Below are 7,139 nucleotides of genomic sequence, written 5' to 3'. Positions count from 1 at the left end.
TTTGGCTTGTTTCATCTCTTTGAGTCACATGGTTTGGGAGCTATTAAAAAATGTCCAGAATTCATATGAAAACCGCTAGAATTTTAATATAAGAATTCATTAAAATTTTCAGCATTTATTTGGAATCATTTGTTCAGATGGTTTGGAAGCTTTTGAAGAAAAAAAATCAGAATATTAACTTAAAAACAAATTTACTTATGAAAACATTGCAAAACATTGAAATATGAAAACATTGCCACATCATGCATTAGTTAATTTGTTGACAGTCCCCAAGAGACACCACTGGGGATCAGCGCTGGATGTCTGTCAAAACTAACTTCACCGCGGTACTGATGAGGCTTTCGAGGATGAAACTGTCCATCGGTGCACCATGTGACCCAGTCCGGGTTAAGGTGCTTACGCTGCGGCCGCTCGCGCGCCAGGTGTTACGGCATGTTTCAAGGAAACACCAGGAACATACCAGACAATGCCCGGGACAAACCCCCCACTTACCCTAAGAGCTGCTTCTGCGCTTCTGAGAACCATTCAAGCGGTTTACAAAACTACTGTGGCAATGCGCACTTTCATCCACAAGAGGGCAGTGTGGCTCCAAAGGTTGCGCTGAGGGTTGTTTCAATGCATTTTTTTAAAACCGGTGTCCATTTTGGTCGACATTTTCTTCCTTTAAATGATTCTAAAAGAGGGTTCCTTTGAGGGAACCTGCTTCTTAAAGACCAAACAAGGGTTTAAACGTGAAAAGGAAGGCTCTTGTAGTGTTGTTTTTGAGGAAATCTTCTGACAGTCCAACTAATCAATTGTCCTTTGTGCTCAATGCCTCCCCCTTTTGGTCGGTATGGAACATTACAGCACACTTAAAAGCGTTCAGCTGTAAAAAAAAAAAACACCAAAACAGTTGAATTGAATAAAACAGCAAACTAAAGCTTTGCAAATATGTTTAAGATTATTTATTGAAAATAAAGTACATTTTTTAATGTATTTTCTTTTCTGATGCTATTTAAAAAAATGTAAATGCATGAATAAAATATGCGTAAATGTCGTTTAATAACATAAAATAAAAATGTTTTCAAAAAATGAATTCTGACCCACTAAAATGGTGTTTTTTCCAAAACTTTTCTTCTTATTTTTTTAATGCCCAGAAGGTGGCAGTCTTGTATCACTATGTTTTGTTTAAAAAGTAAATCTTGGTACCTGGAAGACTTCCCTGCAAGTATCTTTTTTTACAGTTCTATATGTTGATACTTGTAACCCTTGTGTTATCTTAGATGACCCCACCCTTACATTGACGTGTTCTCCCTACCATGACAAAGGTGGATAAAGGTGGAAAGATTTCATGTAATCCTTGGACACCAGTGAAGATCACAAATCATTGAAGAAAAAAGGTTCAGTGCACTGTCTAGTGGGTCTAGATGACCCAACTCCCAATGTTAAAGTGCCTAGGATAGCACAAGGGTTAAGCTGGTAAAGTAAAGGGTTTTTATTAGTAAAATGAATAAGTAAGTAAAAAAGAAATGTATATTGTAACTTTCTAGATTTAAATTCTTCTGGCAACCTTATATTTTTCTTCATCTTCCTGATGAAAAGCAGACGCAAAAGAGGCATACCTGTACTCCCATCATCTCATGTGATGGGAGGAGGTGGCGGTGCGGATCAACACCGGCGAAGACTGCCTGTGTGGGCTATAAACAGAGGAGGATTGTTTGCTATTCTGGCTGTCGAGGAAGCACACCGGTGGGTATTGATCAAGTTGTGAGAGTGCTCTGTTCTCTGACTCATTGTGTTTCCATTTCACCCTTTATCCACAATCAGAACTTCAGTGTTATTGCAGTATGATATGGGTCCCTTCATTTCCTGCTGCAGCAACACTAAATGCAACAGCATGCGGGGTGGTGTTGGAGAGGGGGGGGGGGGGGGTGAACGTGTGGGACAGAAAACGAGTGTTTTACAGGCGGATCATGAAATGAAGAAAAGCAAAGTCATGGGGGAATATTTCTTTTTCTCTTGTATTTAAATAAATTAATCAAATATTGTGTTCACAAAAGCCTGCCCAGAGGGCTAGCCTTCATTCATATTCATTGTCTCTTTCTGTTTGTTATTCATCAGGCGGCTTTTTTTCTTGGGATGCACTTCAGTGAAAATTTTCCAACTTTGGCTAAAGGCTATTTTTACACAGATGCTGTGTAGCATGGTTGGTGAAGTGAAAACTGCCACAACATGGGTCTTTTTTTTTTTTTTTTTTTTTAAAGACGAATGCTGTTCAGCCAGTGGGACTAATGAGTGGAACTGCTCGACGTGAGATTGTTTATTTTTCCAGGAGAGATTCAGAAAAAAAGGGCAAAGGGAGGCAGAAATGATGCAGCTTGTCAGAACTAGAGAACAAAAGCGAGCCTGGAGGTAGCTTAGCTTGCTGTAATCACCGCACAATGTGGCAGCTGCACAATCATCGCTGATAACACACAGGTAGACAACTTGTCACCCACAACCTTTTATTGCATTATGAAAAGTTACTTTTTCTATACAAAAGATTCATTCTAAATTGTAATTTTACTTGAGCCCTTCTTGGGCAACACTTGGAATTTTTGTTACAGAAAAGTATTATAAAAGAGGTGTTTTATCCTCTATCTAAAAAAAGGATCAAATTTACATGAAGATAAAGGGAACAAGCAACACCTGCAAGGTAATCCCAGGAGGCTTTTTTAAAGGCACATGTAAGACAAGCACTGGAAAAAAAACAAAAAAAAAACTGCTGTTTTGAAAAGTGCATAAAGTATTGTTATTTGAGACATGACTGTTTTTGATGCCATTTCAGAGAAGTTTAACTTACTGTGCCTTTACACTGCACTGTTTGCTCTGTACCAGTTAGTCTGTTTTACTTGCCAAGTCTGAGGGCTCATCGGAACCAGATTGATCGGGCGAATCTTGGTTCACCTGAAAATCAGGTCAGGGTTAACAACCCAGCAAATGATTTGGTTTGATTTCACAACTCTCTAAGAGTGGAGCTAATCACCTGGGGCCTCATTTGTAAAACTTTGCGTAGGATTTCAGAATTCAGAAGTGGCGTACGGATGAAACATAGGATGTGCGTACGCACAGAAATATTCGGATTTATAAAACCGTGCGCACGCACATCCTACGCATCTTTCCCTTAATAAATCACAACCAATTCTAAATGCAGCGCAGCTTTTGCGGCTTCATGACACGCCCATAGTTGCCCATAAATAGTCCGTGAAACGCCCACAAATTAATATTCAGTGATTGCGAAACCATGGCAAACACCGAGAGGAAATCAAAAAAACGTAACTTCACTCAATGTGAAGTAGAAGTTATCGTTGGTGAGGTGGAAAAGAGGAGAAAGTGTTGTTTGGAGGGCACAGTGTGGGCATTACTAATGCCAAAGAGGCACGTGAGTGGCAAACGGTGGCAGACGCCGTAAATGCTGTTGCCTCACAACCTCGGACCGTGGCCGAAATAAAAAAGAAATGGTCGGACATCAAAGTCGAGGCAAGAAAAACGTCTGGCGCTGCATCGCCAGAGTGTGTCTGCCACGTGGAGTGGAGTGGTGACTGAGGCGCTGGGGGAACACCGACGCTCCAGATGCACCGGGTGACACACCCCCAAAAGCCCGCAGAGGTCCAACAGGACGGCTCGAGGAAGTCGGAACCGGCTCATAAGTCACTCGTCCTTGATTGCCAGCAAGTATTCTTGCTATCTAAAGATGCGTTCACTCCGAATTCTTCCATTTGCCACATCTTCTAAGAGCGCAAGATCAGCCATTGTGCGTCATTACGCGTTGTGATGGGGCATTTTATTTCCCTCCATTTAATTACATCTGACAAGCTACAGATGTCGGTAATAATCGACGTGGAAATGGGAAATCGATCAGCGCAAATGTTATTTCTTGTTGCTTTCTGAATGGTTGAGACATACGCCATACATTGTTTTATCAAAAATAAAACAAACTAAAGGCACATGCATGAATACCCTAATCCCGTAGCTTATGAAGAAATGTTTTACTATGAAAACAACTTTCCCCAGTCGACAATTAATATGTCCGTCTGTCTGTCTGTCTGTCTGTCTGTCTGTCTGTCTGTCTGTCTGTCTGTCTGTCTGTCTGTCAGTCTAATTGCACTTATATCTGCTCCGCCAGACGGACACATTAACTAGCATATCAGTTTTGTACATTATTCCGTTCTGTTAACCATATTATTTATGAGGATGAATTGCACAACATGCCAATATTGCAGAACATATTTCACTTTTCTTTCTGCAAATATGTATTCATTTGAATTTCTGTTGTAATTTTCGTTTGATTTTTTTGTTTGTCTGACTGTTGATCGATCAAACGGGTGTTCCTGTAGGCTGTTAATTGTAAGACTTGCTTTGTGAAGTCTTCATGTTATTTATGAGAGGCAGTATTGTCATTTTCACTTTCACGTGTTTCTTCCATCTACCGACGGTGTCGCCGTTTCTCATTTCACCCGTTTTTGTGCGCACGCCTGGGTCAGAGCTTGCGTGAAGGACCGCACATTTTCCCGTCAAGTTTGCTTTTTATAAATCTCAATTATTGCGCAGAGAGTGGCGGACACCTTCTTTTGTGCGTACGCAACGTTTATAAATGAGGCCCCTGGACATATACCGTTAAAATAGCTGCTTGTTTGGGGTCAATATTCCTCGACCAAATGAAAAAGAATATTAAGTGGAAGGTAAATGTGTCACTGCCAATAGCAACAGCAATGACGATTCCCTTGGATATTTTAATGACCCCTTTGTGATGCTCAGATTTACAATTTGATCTTTTCTCTCTCTTTTTTTTTTTACTGGAAACACAACCCCCGCAGTATATCAGATGGCCGGCGGTTTCCAGAATTCCTCGCCAATTCGTTGCCAACTATGGTGAAGTACCTGGTCTCATGTGTTCCTCGTTTGTTTTATGAAACTCTCGTTGTCTCTGAACCCGTTACTCAAGTTACCCTTCCTGTCTGTTGGACAAGCTACATCCACCAAGTGCCTGCCTGGGTCCAACTCTCGTCAAGATCCTTCAAGCCACCGCAACATCAAGACCTCCATGCCACGCCACGACCTCGAGCCACAGTCCGTCAGTGATCCGCCAGGTCCACACTCAATTCATCACTAAAATCTCAAGACAAAGGGAGGTGTACTTACCTACTGGATCTCCCCTCATCACGGACTCCTCCAGAACTTTCCCCCCACTGATCCGCTCATCCATCGCCAAGAACATTAAAATCATTCACTGCCTAAACTCTCGAGCGTGATCTTTCCGTGTTTCAGCGTCTGAGTCTGTTCTTCTCATTGTCAGTCATGACAGGAATAATCATTTAACCTATGATGCAATGTGTCTGTGGGAGGAAGCTGGAGTCCTCCAGAGAAAACTCATGCATGGATTTGAACCAGAGCCTTATTGCTATGAGGTAAGAGCGCTAACCACTGCGTCATCGTGCAGCCCAGGAACAAAGTTGATTGATTTTGGTTAATTGATGGATCTTTATAGCATATAATGCTAAAACTAGTGATTATTGGTGTTCAGTTCTATTGCTGGGATTATATTCAACCTCTTGGAAGTTGGTGGAACTAAACGTTGTTTTCACAATAACGTTTTATTCCCAGCAGAGCAGTGCAGTGAGAAGGATGAAACAAGTGCGTTGATGAACATAGTGGCTCTAATTTTGCTAAATTGAACCTCTTTTAGCTTCTTAGCCTGAATCCAAATCAGATGCAGGATAATTAGATATACATGCACGAATCTAAAGTAACGATTCACCACAGAACTGCAGTTATGTAGCTCTTTACAAACATTTGAAAGAGTTTTTAAGATTTTTATTTATTTATTTTTGTAACTAATGAAAGTTCTTCAAAAAAAAACACACACAAAGTGTCACGAAGTGATTGTGAACGGCGAAAGACTTTCCTGATTAAATCAAGTGTGAGAAAAGTGGAGATGAAGGAACTGTGGACCATTTGCATGAAGATTTTACGACACCAACCTGACGGTGACAACAGAAAAAGATTTATTTAGAGGATGAATGAAATCTGCTCTGATGAGATTAGTTTGCCTGTCACTGCGTTGCTATGAAGTGTTATTAATTGAGTTGAGGCTTTAGCAGCTGCTGTACTTGTCAGATTAATGATGCAGGAAAGCTTTGATTTATTCTCTGTAAGGTAAGACCGAACCAGAGAGCAATACTGAACGGGGGGTGTGCCTTCAATAAAATGTAAGCAACTCTACTGCATGAATAATAAAACCAGAAAAAAGTAATTTCTATTTTAATAGATTGGAATAAAAAGGTTTTGGCCTGGGTCACTTCAGTTGGGGGAGAAAGTTTGTGCACTCCACTGTTCCTTCTGAACGCTGTAATCTTTAAAGTGTATACAGAGATGCTCAGCATGATGAAGTGCTTTCACTCTTCCTCGTTCCTCTCAACCTGTCGCCCTCTCCTCGCCCCGGAAGAGCCGGTTTGATGGGCTTGAAGAAACACCTGCTTCACAAAGATCCCCTCTGGGATTCCAACCTCTCCAAGGCGATGCTTTCTGGATGTCACCAGCCGTGCCCTTTTTATTCTGTAACCCACTGCTTTTCTGTGATTCCATCAAAAATCAGCTCATACACTTGGGCTTGGAGCTGACACTGTTATCAGACAAGGCACAAATACTTGGTGTTCCCAGGAGTGCTTATCCCTGAGCTCAACCCCTTTGATTTGTACTTTTTTAGCCTTTTTACAGAGATGTTAAAGCTTCAGCTTTTTATCTCTGAACTTAAAACCTTTCTCGACTTCACATGAAATAAGTCGAACTTTAAAAAAGAAAAACTTGATAGTATGACAGCAAAAATGACAGATAAGTATGCAGTCTTATAATGTAATAATGTCAGTTGACAAATAGTTTCTTTTAGTGCTGCAAATACATACAAATATAGTTGTTACAGAACATCTTATAATGCAAAAAACCTTTTTTATTTTTCCTTATTGTTTCCTTTTTATATTGTTTATTTTTTGTGCCACTAACATCATGGAAATAAATACTCAACTTCTATAATCAAAAACTATGGAAGTGTATTGCATTCAATAAACAAAGGATGATCTTCAATCAAATAATTTCGTGCATAAAATATTTGCTTTTGTAGTTCT

The 7,139-nt window shown here is 40.4% G+C and overlaps 1 long non-coding RNA gene across 1 annotated transcript; it reads left to right on the top strand.

Annotated features, from left to right (window-relative positions):
* The first annotated feature begins 1,616 nt into the window (after positions 1–1,616).
* LOC144989000 (uncharacterized) lies at positions 1,617–5,108 on the top strand. Its single transcript, XR_013653119.1, has 3 exons — positions 1,617–1,728; positions 4,836–4,890; positions 4,989–5,108. It is a non-coding gene; the product is annotated as an uncharacterized LOC144989000 (long non-coding RNA).
* Positions 5,109–7,139: the final 2,031 nt, after the last annotated feature.

This window comes from Oryzias latipes, chromosome 22 (assembly GCF_053564925.1).
Source record: "Oryzias latipes strain Hd-rR chromosome 22, Olatipes_Hd-rR_3.1".
NCBI classification, from domain to species: Eukaryota; Metazoa; Chordata; class Actinopteri; order Beloniformes; family Adrianichthyidae; genus Oryzias; species Oryzias latipes.
Note: the sequence above shows the minus strand (reverse complement) of the source record. Positions and strands in the feature narration are given on the sequence as shown.